This window comes from Salmo salar, chromosome ssa02 (genome assembly GCF_905237065.1).
Source record: "Salmo salar chromosome ssa02, Ssal_v3.1, whole genome shotgun sequence".
NCBI lineage: Eukaryota > Metazoa > Chordata > Actinopteri > Salmoniformes > Salmonidae > Salmo > Salmo salar.
In genome coordinates, this window is record NC_059443.1 from 18,746,338 (window position 1) to 18,761,493 (window position 15,156).

Here is a 15,156-nt window from a genome sequence, read left to right on the forward strand (position 1 = left end):
CCAATCAATCAGAATAAACCAAATTACAACACAGTCAAAACAAAACTACATTGCTTATTGGGAAACACAAGCACAAGCACAAAGCAAAATGCAGTGCTATCTGGCCCTAAATCGACAGTACACTATGGCTAAATATTTGACCATGGTTACTGATCAAAACCTTAGAAAAACCTTGACAAAGTACAGGCTCAGTGAGCACAGCCTTGCCATTGAGAAGGGTAGACAGAGGAAAACCTGGCTCCCTGTAGAGGAAAGGCTGTGCAACCACTGCACAACAGCAGAACCTGAGACGGAGCTGCATTTCCTGACAAAATGTCAAAAATATAAAACAATTAGAGAGTGTCATTTCCCCAAATTTGAAACCCTTATTCAAGGTTTTAAAGACCTCTCTGATGAGGATAGGCTACCCATCCTGTTGGGGGAGGACGCAGAGAGCTGTGGGTTGGCAGCGCACTACATTGCTGCCTGCCATAAGATGAGGGACAGTGACAGACCAATAAACCTGCACATGTACTCTACTGTATGGCTATTGTTATTGTTCAATGTGTTGGTTATTTTGACCCTTGGTTATTGTTGTTACTGTTGTCCCGTTGACAATTTTGATTCTCATTTTTAAAATATTTTTTTATATTGTAAATGAAGCGAATTGAATTGAATTGAGAGAGACAGAGAGAGACAGAGAGACAGAGAGAGAGACTGAGAGAGAGAGAGAGAGAGAGAGAGAGAGACAGAGAGACAGAGAGAGAGACTGAGAGAGAGACAGAGAGAGAGAGACAGAGAGAGATGGAGAGAGACAGAGACTGAGAGAGACAGAGAGAGAGAGAGACAGAGAGAGAGACAGAGAGAGAGACAGAGAGAGAGACTGAGAGACAGAGAGAGACTGAGAGAGAGACAGAGAGAGACAGAGAGAGAGAGAGACAGAGAGAGAGAGAGAGACAGAGAGAGAGAGACTGACAGAGAGAGACAGAGAGGGAGAGAGAGACAGAGAGAGACAGAGAGAGAGAGAGAGAGAGAGAGAGAGAGAGAGAGAGACTGAGAGACAGAGAGAGACTGAGAGAGACAGAGAGAGACAGAGAGACAGAGAGAGACAGAGAGAGAGAGAGAGACAGAGAGAGAGAGACTGACAGAGAGAGACAGAGAGAGAGACTGAGAGAGAGAGAGAGAGAGAGAGACTGACAGAGAGAGAGAGAGAGACTGAGAGAGAGAGAGAGAGAGACAGAGAGAGAGAGACTGACAGAGAGAGACTGAGAGAGAGAGAGAGACAGAGAGAGAGACTGACAGAGAGAGACCGAGAGAGAGAGAGAGACAGAGAGAGAGAGAGAGAGAGAGAGAGAGACTGACAGAGAGAGACAGAGAGAGAGAGAGACTGGGGGGGTTTAATTGACTTATGTTCCCCAGGTTGGTTGAGTGCCATTGGAGGTTTGAGCATCACACTGCTTCCATCTGGATACACTCTGACACATGTACTTCTAGTTCCTGATAGGTTAGGCGGTATCCATTTTTCCATACCTTCATACCGTCCTTTTACCATCCTGGGGTTTACGGTATTACCGACGCGCGCCCTGGGGGGGGATACTGTATGGCCTTCCTTGCACTTACAATGCACCACTGCCGGTTCATGTGTTGCTTTTACAATGCTACCTGTCTTATGTAAGATGTGGCAGCATTTACCTTCTCTAGGTCTACTTGATATTGACTTTATGGTTCTTACATTCTCGTCAACACAATGCGGCACAGCAATCTCACCTCAGTGAGGCACCATTCATTGTATTTGCAATTTGCATAGAATGCTAATTATTCAGTTATATGGTTCACTTTCCCATCAACTACAACCATGCCTGTTGCTTGTAGCCTACCGTTTAAGCCGGGTGTACACTACACAACTTTCAAAATCCTAACATCGCTGAGCCTCCAATATTAAACGACTGTCTATCCAGTCGGACAAACACTCCGAACAGCCTATCCGAAGGCTCGGTGGTGTCCGCATGGTTCTAAAGCACACCATTGCCTCGTTTTGTATCACATTCCAATGATAATACTGGCGTTGACAAAAATGCATTTTTTCCCCCAGTGAAAGTTGTGCCCCTGCCCCACACATACAATTATCTGTAAGGTCCCTCAGTCAAGTAGTGAATTTTAAGCACAGATTCAACCACAAAGACCAGAGAAGTTTTCCAATGTCTTGCAAAGAAGCACACCGATTGGTAAAAATAAAAAAGCAGACACTGAATATCCCTTTGTGCATTGGTGAAGCAGTTAATTAGGTTTTGGATGGTGTATCAATAAACCCAGTCACTAAAAACATACAGGCGTCCTTCCTGACTCAGTTGCCGTAGAGGAAGGAAACCGCTCAGGGATTTCACCATGAGGCCAGTGGTGACTTTAAAACAGTTACAGAGTTTAATGGCTGTGATAGGAGAAAACTGAGGATGGATCAACAACATTGTAGTTACTCCAAAATACTAACCTAAATGACAGTGAGGAAGTCTGTACAGATTTTTTTTATATTCCAAAACATGCATCCTGTTTGCAATAAGGCACTAAAGTAAACCTGCAAAAAATGTGGTAAAGAAATTAACTTTATGTCCTGAATACAAAGTGTTATGTTTTGGGCAAATCCAACACAACACATCACCACTCTTCATATTTTTAAGCATGGTGGTGGCTGCATCATGTTATGGGTATGCTTGTCATCGGCAAGGTCTATGGAGTTTTTTATGATACAAATTAAATCAAATCAAAAAATGTTATATAGCCCTTCTTACATCAGCTGATATCTCAAAGTGCTGTACAGAAACCCAGCCTAAAATCCCAAACAGCAAGCAATGCAGGTGTAGAAGCAAGGCGGCTAGGAAAAACTCCCTAGAAAGGCCAAAACCTAGGAAGAAACCTAGAGAGGAACCAGGCTATGAGGGGTGGCCAGTCCTCTTCTGGCTGTGCCGGGTGGAGATTATAACAGCACATGGCCAAGATGTTCAAATGTTCATAAATGACCAGCATGGTCAAATAATATTAATCACAGTTGTCGAGGGTGCAACAAGTCAGCACCTCAAGAGTAAATGTTAGTTGGCTTTTCATAGCCGATCATTCAGAGTATCTCTACTGCTCCTGCTGTCTCTAGAGAGTTGAAAACAGCAGGTCTGGGACAGGTAGCACGTCCGGTGAACAGGTCAGGGTTCCATAGCCGCAGGCAGAACAGCCAATTATCTACAAATTCTATCTTTTTGGGAGGGGCAGAAAACAGTTTTCAACCAGCGATTGAGTTGTGAGACTCTGCTGAAGAGCTCATCACTCCCCCTAACTGGGAGGGGGCCAGAGACAATTACTCGATGCCGACACATCTTTCTAGCTGATTTACACGCTGAAGCTATGTTGCGCTTGGTGACCTCTGACTGTTTCATCCTAACATTGTTGGTGCCGACGTGGATAACAATGTCTCTATACTCTCTACACTCGCCAGTTTTAGCTTTAGCCAGCACCGTCTTTAGATTAGCCTTAACGTCGGTAGCCCTGCCCCCTGGTAAACAGTGTATGATCGCTGGATGATTCGTTTTTAGTCTAATACTGCCGGTAATGGAGTCGCCAATGACTCGGGTTTTCAATTTGTCAGAGCTAATGGTGGGAGCCGTTACGGCCTTCGACCCCGTAACGGGAGGAGTAGAGACCAGAGAAGGCTCGGCCACTGACTCCGACTCGCTGCTTAATGGGGAGAACCGGTTGAAAGTTTCTGTCGGCTGAATAAGCGACACCGGTTGAGCATTCCTACAGCGTTTCCCTCCAGAAGCCATGAGAAAGTTGTCCGGCTGTGGGGACCGTGCGAGGGGATTTATACTAACGTTACTATCTGTACTTACTGGTGGCACAGACGCTGTTTCATCCTTTCCTACAACGGAAATGACCCTTGCCTAACGATTGCGTCTGAAGCTGGGCTTGTAGCACAGCTATCCCCGCCGTAAGGCGATCTCCTGTATATTATGAGTACAGCGACTGCAATTAGAAGGCATCATGTTAATGTTACTTAGCTTCGGCTGTTTGAAGTCCTGATGAACCATGTCCAGATAAAACCTCCGGGGTAAAAAAGTTGAGTGAGGGAAAAACAAAGAATATAAACGGTAATTAAAAAGTAAAAAACGTAAAGTTGTCAGGTAGCAAAGTAAGGTTGGCAACAAAATCGCACAGCAGCACGTAAACAAGTCTGCAAGTTGTAATGGAATAGAGCTAAGCACAGGCAAAATTTTAGAGGAACACCTGGTTCTTTCAGCTTTCCAACAGACACTGGGAGACAGTCACCTTTCAGCAGGACAATTACCTAAAACAAGGCCACTGGAATTGCTTGAATGTTCCTGAGTGGCCAAGTTACAGTTTTGACTTAAATTGACTTGAAACTTGACAGAGCTTGAAGAATGTTTAAAATAATACATTTGTACAATCTAGATGTGCAAAGCTCTTAGAGACTTACCCAGAAAGACTCACAGCTGCCAAAGGTCATTCTAACATGTATTGACTCAGGAAGTTGAATACTTCGTTTTCTAAGTATTATTATTATTTTTTTATATATATATTTTTTTTACAAATATTATAATTATTTTTTCCACCTTGACATTACAGAATATTTTGTGTAGATCGTTGACAAAAAAATCTAATCTCACATTGTATTGTGGAAAAATTCAAACGGTGTGAATACTGAAAGCACTGTACATCTATCTCTATTCATACAGTATACCAGGTTTCTCTCTGCCTGTCATCTCTATACATTTTACTCCTTGTCCCTCTGCTCCCCCCTCTCCAGGCCCTGGTTTCAGAGGTGGTCTTGCCTCGTCGTCTTCGAGGGGGGGCCACAGCCCTGGCCCTTGGTCCCTGCACGTTTCCATGGCGATGCCCAGGCTGAGGGGGAGGGGCTGGGCGTGGAGGCTCTCAGCCTATCAGAGCCCAGGAGAGCCCAGCAGCACGCCTACAGGGTCACCTGCCACGCCCTGGGGGAACAGGTGGGGGGGGGTGTTTTAGATAAATGGAAGGAGTGTGTGTTTCAGAGCGGGAGACAGGAGTGTGTGTTTTCAGATGGAGGGAGGGACAGGAGTGTGTGTTTTCAGATAGAGGGAGGGACAGGAGTGTGTGTTTTCAGATGGAGGGAGGAAGGGACAGGTGTGTGTGTTTTCAGATGAAGGGACAGGTGTGTGTGTTTTCAGATGGAGGGAGGGAGAGACAGGTGTGTGTGTTTGCAGATGGAGGGAGGGAGAGACAGGTGTGTGTGTTTTCAGATGGAGGGAGGGAGGGACAGGTGTGTGTGTTTTCAGATAGAGGGAGAGAGAGACAGGTGTGTGTGTTTTCAGATGGAGGGAGGGACAGGTGTGTGTGTTTTCAGATGGAGGGAGGGAGGGAGAGACAGGTGTGTGTGTTTTCAGATGGAGGGAGGGAGAGACAGGAGTGTGTGTTTTCAGATGGAGGGAGGGAGAGACAGGTGTGTGTGTTTTCAGATGGAGGGAGAGACAGGTGTGTGTGTTTTCAGATGGAGGGAGGGAGAGACAGGAGTGTGTGTTTTCAGATGGAGGGAGAGAGAGACAGGAGTGTGTGTTTTCAAATGGAGGGAGGGACAGGTGTGTGTGTTTTCAGATTGAGGGAAGGACAGGAGTGTGTGTTTTCAGATGGAGGGAGGGAGAGACAGGAGTGTGTGTTTTCAGATGGAGGGAGGGAGAGACAGGAGTGTGTGTTTTCAGATGGAGGGAGGGAGGGACAGGTGTGTGTGTTTTCAGATGGAGGGAGGGACAGGAGTGTGTGTTTTCAGATGGAGGGAGGGACAGGTGTGTGTGTTTTCAGATGTTGGGAGGGAGGGAGAGACTGGTGTATGTGTTTTCAGATGGAGGGAGGGACAGGAGTGTGTGTTTTCAGATGGAGGGAGGGACAGCAGTGTGTGTTTTCAGATAGAGGGAGAGACAGGTGTGTGTGTTTTCAGATGGAGGGAGGGGGGGACAGGTGTGTGTGTTTTCAGATGGAGGGAGGGACAGGAGTGTGTGTTTTCAGATGGAGGGAGAGAGAGACAGGAGTGTGTGTTTTCAGATGGAGGGAGAGAGAGACAGGAGTGTGTGTTTTCAGATGGAGGGAGGGAGGGACAAGAGTGTGTGTTTTCAGATGGAGGGAGAGACAGGTGTGTGTGTTTTCAGATGGAGGGAGGGAGGGACAGGTGTGTGTGTTTTCAGATAGAGGGAGAGAGAGACAGGTGTGTGTGTTTTCAGATGGAGGGAGGGACAGGTGTGTGTGTTTTCAGATGGAGGGAGGGAGGGAGAGACAGGTGTGTGTGTTTTCAGATGGAGGGAGGGAGAGACAGGAGTGTGTGTTTTCAGATGGAGGGAGGGAGAGACAGGTGTGTGTGTTTTCAGATGGAGGGAGAGACAGGTGTGTGTGTTTTCAGATGGAGGGAGGGAGAGACAGGAGTGTGTGTTTTCAGATGGAGGGAGAGAGAGACAGGAGTGTGTGTTTTCAAATGGAGGGAGGGACAGGTGTGTGTGTTTTCAGATTGAGGGAAGGACAGGAGTGTGTGTTTTCAGATGGAGGGAGGGAGAGACAGGAGTGTGTGTTTTCAGATGGAGGGAGGGAGAGACAGGAGTGTGTGTTTTCAGATGGAGGGAGGGAGGGACAGGTGTGTGTGTTTTCAGATGGAGGGAGGGACAGGAGTGTGTGTTTTCAGATGGAGGGAGGGACAGGTGTGTGTGTTTTCAGATGGAGGGAGGGAGGGAGAGACTGGTGTATGTGTTTTCAGATGGAGGGAGGGACAGGAGTGTGTGTTTTCAGATGGAGGGAGGGACAGCAGTGTGTGTTTTCAGATAGAGGGAGAGACAGGTGTGTGTGTTTTCAGATGGAGGGAGGGGGGGACAGGTGTGTGTGTTTTCAGATGGAGGGAGGGACAGGAGTGTGTGTTTTCAGATGGAGGGAGAGAGAGACAGGAGTGTGTGTTTTCAGATGGAGGGAGAGAGAGACAGGAGTGTGTGTTTTCAGATGGAGGGAGGGAGGGACAAGAGTGTGTGTTTTCAGATGGAGGGAGAGACAAGAGTGTGTGTTTTCAGATGGAGGGAGGGAGGGACAAGAGTGTGTGTTTTCAGATGGAGGGAGAGACAGGAGTGTGTGTTTTCAGATGGAGGGAGAGACAGGAGTGTGTGTTTTCAGATGGAGGGAGAGACAGGTGTGTGTGTTTTCAGATGGAGGGAGGGAGGGACAGGACTGTGTGTTTTCAGATGGAGGGAGGGAGGGACAGGAGTGTGTGTTTTCAGATGGAGGGAGAGACAGGAGTGTGTGTTTTCAGATGGAGGGAGGGAGGGACAGGAGTGTGTGTTTTCAGATGGAGGGAGAGACAGGAGTGTGTGTTTTCTGATGGAGGGTGCGAGAGACAGGTGTGTGTGTTTTCAGATGGAGGGAGGCAGAGACAGGTGTGTGTGTTTTCAGATGGAGGGAGGGAGGGACAGGTGTGTGTGTTTTCAGATGGAGGGAGGGACAGGTGTGTGTGTTTTCAGATGGAGGGAGGGAGGGAGAGACAGGTGTGTGTGTTTTCAGATGGAGGGAGGGAGAGACAGGAGTGTGTGTTTTCAGATGGAGGGAGGGAGAGACAGGTGTGTGTGTTTTCAGATGGAGGGAGGGACAGAAGTGTGTGTTTTCAGATGGAGGGAGGGACAGGTGTGTGTGTTTTCAGATGGAGGGAGGGAGAGACAGGTGTATGTGTTTTCAGATGGAGGGAGGGACAGGAGTGTGTGTTTTCAGATGGATGGAGGGACAGGTGTGTGTGTTTTCAGATGGAGGGTGGGACAGCAGTGTGTGTTTTCAGATGGAGGGAGAGAGAGACAGGAGTGTGTGTTTTCAAATGGAGGGAGAGACAGGAGTGTGTGTTTTCAGATGGAGGGAGGGGGGGACAGGTGTGTGTGTTTTCAGATGGAGGGAGGGACAGGAGTGTGTGTTTTCAGATGGAGGGAGAGAGAGACAGGAGTGTGTGTTTTCAGATGGAGGGAGAGAGAGACAGGAGTGTGTGTTTTCAAATGGAGGGAGAGAGAGACAGGAGTGTGTGTTTTCAGATGGAGGGAAGGACAGGAGTGTGTGTTTTCAGATGGAGGGAGGGAGAGACAGGAGTGTGTGTTTTCAGATGGAGGGAGGGAGAGACAGGAGTGTGTGTTTTCAGATGGAGGGAGGGAGGGACAGGTGTGTGTGTTTTCAGATGGAGGGAGGGACAGGAGTGTGTGTTTTCAGATGGAGGGAGGGACAGGTGTGTGTGTTTTCAGATGGAGGGAGGGAGAGACAGGTGTTTGTGTTTTCAGATGGAGGGAGGGACAGGAGTGTGTGTTTTCAGATGGAGGGAGGGACAGGTGTGTGTGTTTTCAGATGGAGGGAGGGACAGCAGTGTGTGTTTTCAGATAGAGGGAGAGACAGGTGTGTGTGTTTTCAGATGGAGGGAGGGGGGGACAGGTGTGTGTGTTTTCAGATGGAGGGAGGGACAGGAGTGTGTGTTTTCAGATGGAGGGAGAGAGAGACAGGAGTGTGTGTTTTCAGATGGAGGGAGAGAGAGACAGGAGTGTGTGTTTTCAGATGGAGGGAGGGAGGGACAAGAGTGTGTGTTTTCAGATGGAGGGAGAGACAAGAGTGTGTGTTTTCAGATGGAGGGAGGGAGGGACAAGAGTGTGTGTTTTCAGATGGAGGAAGAGACAGGTGTGTGTGTTTTCAGATGGAGGGAGGGAGGGACAGGAGTGTGTGTTTTCAGATGGAGGGAGGGAGGGACAGGAGTGTGTGTTTTCAGATGGAGGGAGAGACAGGAGTGTGTGTTTTCAGATGGAGGGAGGGAGGGACAGGAGTGTGTGTTTTCAGATGGAGGGAGAGACAGGAGTGTGTGTTTTCAGATGGAGGGAGGGAGGGACAGGTGTGTGTGTTTTCAGATGGAGGGAGGGAGAGACAGGTGTGTGTGTTTTCAGATGGAGGGGGGACAGGTGTGTGTTTTCAGATGGAGGGAGGGAGAGACAGGTGTGTGTGTTTTCAGATGGAGGGAGGGAGGGACAGGTGTGTGTGTTTTCAGATGGAGGGAGGGAGGGACAGGTGTGTGTGTTTTCAGATAGAGGAGGGAGAGACAGGTGTGTGTGTTTTCAGATGGAGGGAGGGAGACAGGTGTGTGTGTTTTCAGATGGAGGGAGGGACAGGTGTGTGTGATTTCAGATGGAGGGAGGGAGAGACAGGTGTGTGTGTTTTCAGATGGAGGGAGGGAGAGACAGGAGTGTGTGTTTTCAGATGGAGGGAGGGAGAGACAGGTGTGTGTGTTTTCAGATGGAGGGAGAGACAGGTGTGTGTGTTTTCAGATGGAGGGAGGGAGAGACAGGTGTTTGTGTTTTCAGATGGAGGGAGGGAGAGACAGGTGTGTGTGTTTTCAGATAGAGGGAGGGAGAGACAGGTGTGTGTGTTTTCAGATAGAGGGAGAGAGAGACAGGAGTGTGTGTTTTCAGGTGGAGGGAGGGACAGGAGTGTGTGTTTTCAGATGGAGGGAGGGACAGGAGTGTGTGTTTTCAGATGGAGGGAGGGAGGGACAGGAGTGTGTGTTTTCAGATGGAGGGAGAGACAGGAGTGTGTGTTTTCAGATGGAGGGAGGGAGGGACAGGAGTGTGTGTTTTCAGATGGAGGGAGGGACAGGAGTGTGTGTTTTCAGATGGAGGGAGGGAGAGACAGGTGTGTGTGTTTTCAGATGGAGGGAGGGAGAGACAGGTGTGTGTGTTTTCAGATGGAGGGAGGGAGAGACAGGTGTGTGTGTTTTCAGATGGAGGGAGGGAGGGACAGGTGTGTGTGTTTTCAGATAGAGGGAGAGAGAGACAGGTGTGTGTGTTTTCAGATGGAGGGAGGGACAGGTGTGTGTGTTTTCAGATGGAGGGAGGGAGGGAGAGACAGGTGTGTGTGTTTTCAGATGGAGGGAGGGAGAGACAGGAGTGTGTGTTTTCAGATGGAGGGAGGGAGAGACAGGTGTATGTGTTTTCGGAGGGAGGGACAGGAGTGTGTGTTTTCAGATGGAGGGGGGACAGGTGTGTGTGTTTTCAGATGGAGGGAGGGACAGGAGTGTGTGTTTTCAGATAGAGGGAGAGACAGGTGTGTGTGTTTTCAGATGGAGGGAGGGGGGGACAGGTGTGTGTGTTTTCAGATGGAGGGAAGGACAGGAGTGTGTGTTTTCAGATGGAGGGAGAGAGAGACAGGAGTGTGTGTTTTCAGATGGAGGGAGAGAGAGACAGGAGTGTGTGTTTTCAAATGGAGGGAGGGACAGGTGTGTGTGTTTTCAGATGGAGGGAGGGAGGGACAAGAGTGTGTGTTTTCAGATGGAGGGAGAGACAGGAGTGTGTGTTTTCAGATGGAGGGAGAGACAGGAGTGTGTGTTTTCAGATGGAGGGAGAGACAGGAGTGTGTGTTTTCAGATGGAGGGAGAGACAGGTGTGTGTGTTTTCAGATGGAGGGAGGGAGGGACAGGAGTGTGTGTTTTCAGATGGAGGGAGGGACAGGAGTGTGTGTTTTCGGATGGAGGGAGGGAGGGACAGGAGTGTGTGTTTTCAGATGGAGGGAGGGAGGGACAGGAGTCTGTGTTTTCAGATGGAGGGAGAGACAGGAGTGTGTGTTTTCAGATGGAGGGAGGGAGGGACAGGAGTGTGTTTTCAGATGGAGGGAGAGACAGGAGTGTGTGTTTTCAGATGGAGGGAGGGAGAGACAGGTGTGTGTGTTTTCAGATGGAGGGAGGGAGAGACAGGTGTGTGTGTTTTCAGATGGAGGGAGGGAGAGACAGGTGTGTGTGTTTTCAGATGGATGGAGGGAGGGACAGGTGTGTGTGTTTTCAGATAGAGGGAGAGAGAGACAGGTGTGTGTGTTTTCAGATGGAGGGAGGGACAGGTGTGTGTGTTTTCAGATGGAGGGAGGGAGAGACAGGAGTGTGTGTTTTCAGATGGAGGGAGGGAGAGACAGGTGTGTGTGTTTTCAGATGGAGGGAGAGACAGGTGTGTGTGTTTTCAGATGGAGGGAGGGAGAGACAGGTGTTTGTGTTTTCAGATGGAGGGAGGGAGAGACAGGTGTGTGTGTTTTCAGATAGAGGGAGGGAGAGACAGGTGTGTGTGTTTTCAGATAGAGGGAGAGAGAGACAGGAGTGTGTGTTTTCAGGTGGAGGGAGGGACAGGAGTGTGTGTTTTCAGATGGAGGGAGGGACAGGAGTGTGTGTTTTCAGATGGAGGGAGGGAGGGACAGGAGTGTGTGTTTTCAGATGGAGGGAGGGACAGGAGTGTGTGTTTTCAGATGGAGGGAGGGAGGGACAGGAGTGTGTGTTTTCAGATGGAGGGAGGGAGGGACAGGAGTGTGTGTTTTCAGATGGAGGGAGAGACAGGAGTGTGTGTTTTCAGATGGAGGGAGGGAGGGACAGGAGTGTGTGTTTTCAGATGGAGGGAGGGACAGGAGTGTGTGTTTTCAGATGGAGGGAGGGAGAGACAGGTGTGTGTGTTTTCAGATGGAGGGAGGGAGAGACAGGTGTGTGTGTTTTCAGATGGAGGGAGGGAGGGACAGGTGTGTGTGTTTTCAGATAGAGGGAGAGAGAGACAGGTGTGTGTGTTTTCAGATGGAGGGAGGGACAGGTGTGTGTGTTTTCAGATGGAGGGAGGGAGGGAGAGACAGGTGTGTGTGTTTTCAGATGGAGGGAGGGAGAGACAGGAGTGTGTGTTTTCAGATGGAGGGAGGGAGAGACAGGTGTATGTGTTTTCAGATGGAGGGAGGGACAGGAGTGTGTGTTTTCAGATGGAGGGAGGGACAGGTGTGTGTGTTTTCAGATGGAGGGAGGGACAGGAGTGTGTGTTTTCAGATAGAGGGAGAGACAGGTGTGTGTGTTTTCAGATGGAGTGAGGGGGGGACAGGTGTGTGTGTTTTCAGATGGAGGGAGGGGGGGACAGGTGTGTGTGTTTTCAGATGGAGGGAGGGACAGGAGTGTGTGTTTTCAGATGGAGGGAGAGAGAGACAGGAGTGTGTGTTTTCAGATGGAGGGAGAGAGAGACAGGAGTGTGTGTTTTCAAATTGAGGGAGGGACAGGTGTGTGTGTTTTCAGATGGAGGGAGGGAGGGACAAGAGTGTGTGTTTTCAGATGGAGGGAGAGACAGGAGTGTGTGTTTTCAGATGGAGGGAGAGACAGGAGTGTGTGTTTTCAGATGGAGGGAGAGACAGGAGTGTGTGTTTTCAGATGGAGGGAGGGAGGGACAGGTGTGTGTGTTTTCAGATAGAGGGAGAGAGAGACAGGTGTGTGTGTTTTCAGATGGAGGGAGGGACAGGTGTGTGCGTTTTCAGATGGAGGGAGGGAGTGAGAGACAGGTGTGTGTGTTTTCAGATGGAGGGAGGGAGAGACAGGTGTTTGTGTTTTCAGATGGAGGGAGGGAGAGACAGGTGTGTGTGTTTTCAGATGGAGGGAGAGACAGGTGTGTGTGTTTTCAGATGGAGGGAGGGAGAGACAGGTGTTTGTGTTTTCAGATGGAGGGAGGGAGAGACAGGTGTGTGTGTTTTCAGATGGAGGGAGGGAGAGAGGTGTGTGTGTTTTCAGATGGAGGGAGGGAGAGACAGGTGTTTGTGTTTTCAGATGGAGGGAGGGAGAGACAGGTGTGTGTGTTTTCAGATAGAGGGAGGGAGAGACAGGTGTGTGTGTTTTCAGATAGAGGGAGAGAGAGACAGGAGTGTGTTTTTTCAGATGGAGGGAGGGAGGGACAGGTGTGTGTGTTTTCAGATGGAGGGAGGGAGGGACAGGAGTGTGTGTTTTCAGATGGAGGGAGAGACAGGTGTGTGTGTTTTCAGATGGAGGGAGGGAGAGACAGGTGTGTGTGTTTTCAGATGGAGGGAGGGAGAGACAGGTGTGTGTGTTTTCAGATGGAGGGAGGGAGGGACAGGAGTGTGTGTTTTCAGCTGGAGGGAGAGACAGGAGTGTGTGTTTTCAGATGGAGGGAGGGAGAGACAGGTGTGTGTGTTTTCAGATGGAGGGAGAGACAGGTGTGTGTGTTTTCAGATGGAGGGAGGGAGGGACAGGAGTGTGTGTTTTCAGATGGAGGGAGAGACAGGAGTGTGTTTTTTCAGATGGAGGGAGGGAGGGACAGGAGTGTGTGTTTTCAGATGGAGGGAGGGACAGGAGTGTGTGTTTTCAGATGGAGGGAGGGAGAGACAGGTGTGTGTGTTTTCAGATGGAGGGAGGGAGAGACAGGTGTGTGTGTTTTCAGATGGAGGGAGGGACTGGTGTGTGTGTTTTCAGATGGAGGGAGGGACAGGAGTGTGTTTTCAGATGGAGGGAGGGAGAGACAGGAGTGTGTGTTTTCAGATGGAGGGAGGGAGAGACAGGTGTGTGTGTTTTCAGATGGAGGGAGAGACAGGTGTGTGTGTTTTCAAATGGAGGGAGAGACAGGTGTGTGTGTTTTCAGATGGAGGGAGGGAGAGACAGGTGTGTGTGTTTTCAGATGGAGGGAGAGACAGGTGTGTGTGTTTTCAGATGGAGGGAGGGAGGGACAGGAGTGTGTGTTTTCAGATGGAGGGAGAGACAGGAGTGTGTGTTTTCAGATGGAGGGAGGGAGGGACAGGAGTGTGTGTTTTCAGATGGAGGGAGGGAGAGACAGGTGTGTGTGTTTTCAGATGGAGGGAGGGAGAGACAGGTGTGTGTGTTTTCAGATGGAGGGAGGGACAGGTGTGTGTGTTTTCAGATGGAGGGAGAGACAGGTGTGTGTGTTTTCAGATGGAGGGAGGGAGAGACAGGAGTGTGTGTTTTCAGATGGAGGGAGGGAGAGACAGGTGTGTGTGTTTTCAGATGGAGGGAGAGACAGGTGTGTGTGTTTTCAAATGGAGGGAGAGACAGGTGTGTGTGTTTTCAGATGGAGGGAGGGAGAGACAGGAGTGTGTGTTTTCAGATGGAGGAAGGGACAGGTGTGTGTGTTTTCAGATGGAGGGAGGGAGAGACAGGAGTGTGTGTTTTCAGATGGAGGGAGAAACAGGTGTGTGTGTTTTCAGATGGAGGGAGAGACAGGAGTGTGTGTTTTCAGATGGAGGGAGAGACAGGAGTGTGTGTTTTCAGATGGAGGGAGAAACAGGTGTGTGTGTTTTCAGATGGAGGAAGGGAGAGACAGTTGTTTGTGTTTTCAGATGGAGGGAGGGAGAGACAGGTGTGTGTGTTTTCAGATAGAGGAAGGGAGAGAGGTGTGTGTGTTTTCAGATAGAGGGAGAGAGAGACAGGAGTGTGTGTTTTCAGATGGAGGGAGGGACAGGAGTGTGTGTTTTCAGATGGAGGGAGGGAGAGACAGGTGTGTGTGTTTTCAGATGGAGGGAGGGAGAGACAGGTGTGTGTGTTTTCAGATGGAGGGAGGGAGAGACAGGAGTGTGTGTTTTCAGATGGAGGGAGGGAGGGACAGGTGTATGTGTTTTCAGATGGAGCGAGGGAGAGACAGGAATGTGTGTTTTCAGATGGAGGGAGGGAGAGACAGGAGTGTGTGTTTTCAGATGGAGGGAGGGAGGGACAGGTGTGTGTGTTTTCAGATGGAGGGAGGGACTGGTGTGTGTGTTTTCAGATGGAGGGAGGGACAGGAGTGTGTTTTCAGATGGAGGGAGGGAGAGACAGGTGTGTGTGTGTTTTCAGATGGAGGGAGGGAGGGACAGGTGTGTGTGTGTTTTCAGATGGAGGGAGGGAGGGACAGGAGTGTGTGTTTTCAGCTGGAGGGAGAGACAGGAGTGTGTGTTTTCAGATGGAGGGAGGGAGAGACAGGTGTGTGTGTTTTCAGATGGAGGGAGAGACAGGTGTGTGTGTTTTCAGATGGAGGGAGGGAGGGACAGGAGTGTGTGTTTTCAGATGGAGGGAGAGACAGGAGTGTGTGTTTTCAGATGGAGGGAGGGAGGGACAGGAGTGTGTGTTTTCAGATGGAGGGAGGGAGAGACAGGTGTGTGTGTTTTCAGATGGAGGGAGGGAGAGACAGGTGTGTGTGTTTTCAGATGGAGGGAGGGACAGGTGTGTGTGTTTTCAGATGGAGGGAGAGACAGGTGTGTGTGTTTTCAGATGGAGGGAGGGAGAGACAGGAGTGTGTGTTTTCAGATGGAGGGAGGGAGAGACAGGTGTGTGTGTTTTCAGATGGAGGGAGGGAGAGACAGGTGTGTGTGTTTTCAGATGGAGGGAGA

The 15,156-nt window shown here is 49.7% G+C and overlaps 1 protein-coding gene across 5 annotated transcripts in view; it reads left to right on the forward strand.

Annotated features, from left to right (window-relative positions):
• LOC106605898 (nuclear pore membrane glycoprotein 210) overlaps positions 1–15,156 on the forward strand; it is a 34,075-nt gene that overhangs the window by 15,812 nt on the left and 3,107 nt on the right. For 4 of the 5 annotated variants that reach the window (XR_006760000.1, XR_006759995.1, XR_006759999.1 and 1 more), the window contains one exon: positions 4,790–4,985. The exons of the other annotated variant lie outside the window; for it this stretch is intronic. The gene's annotated coding sequence lies outside the window, so the exon portion shown is untranslated. The remainder of the gene's footprint in view (positions 1–4,789; positions 4,986–15,156) is intronic. 5 annotated transcript variants of the gene reach the window in all.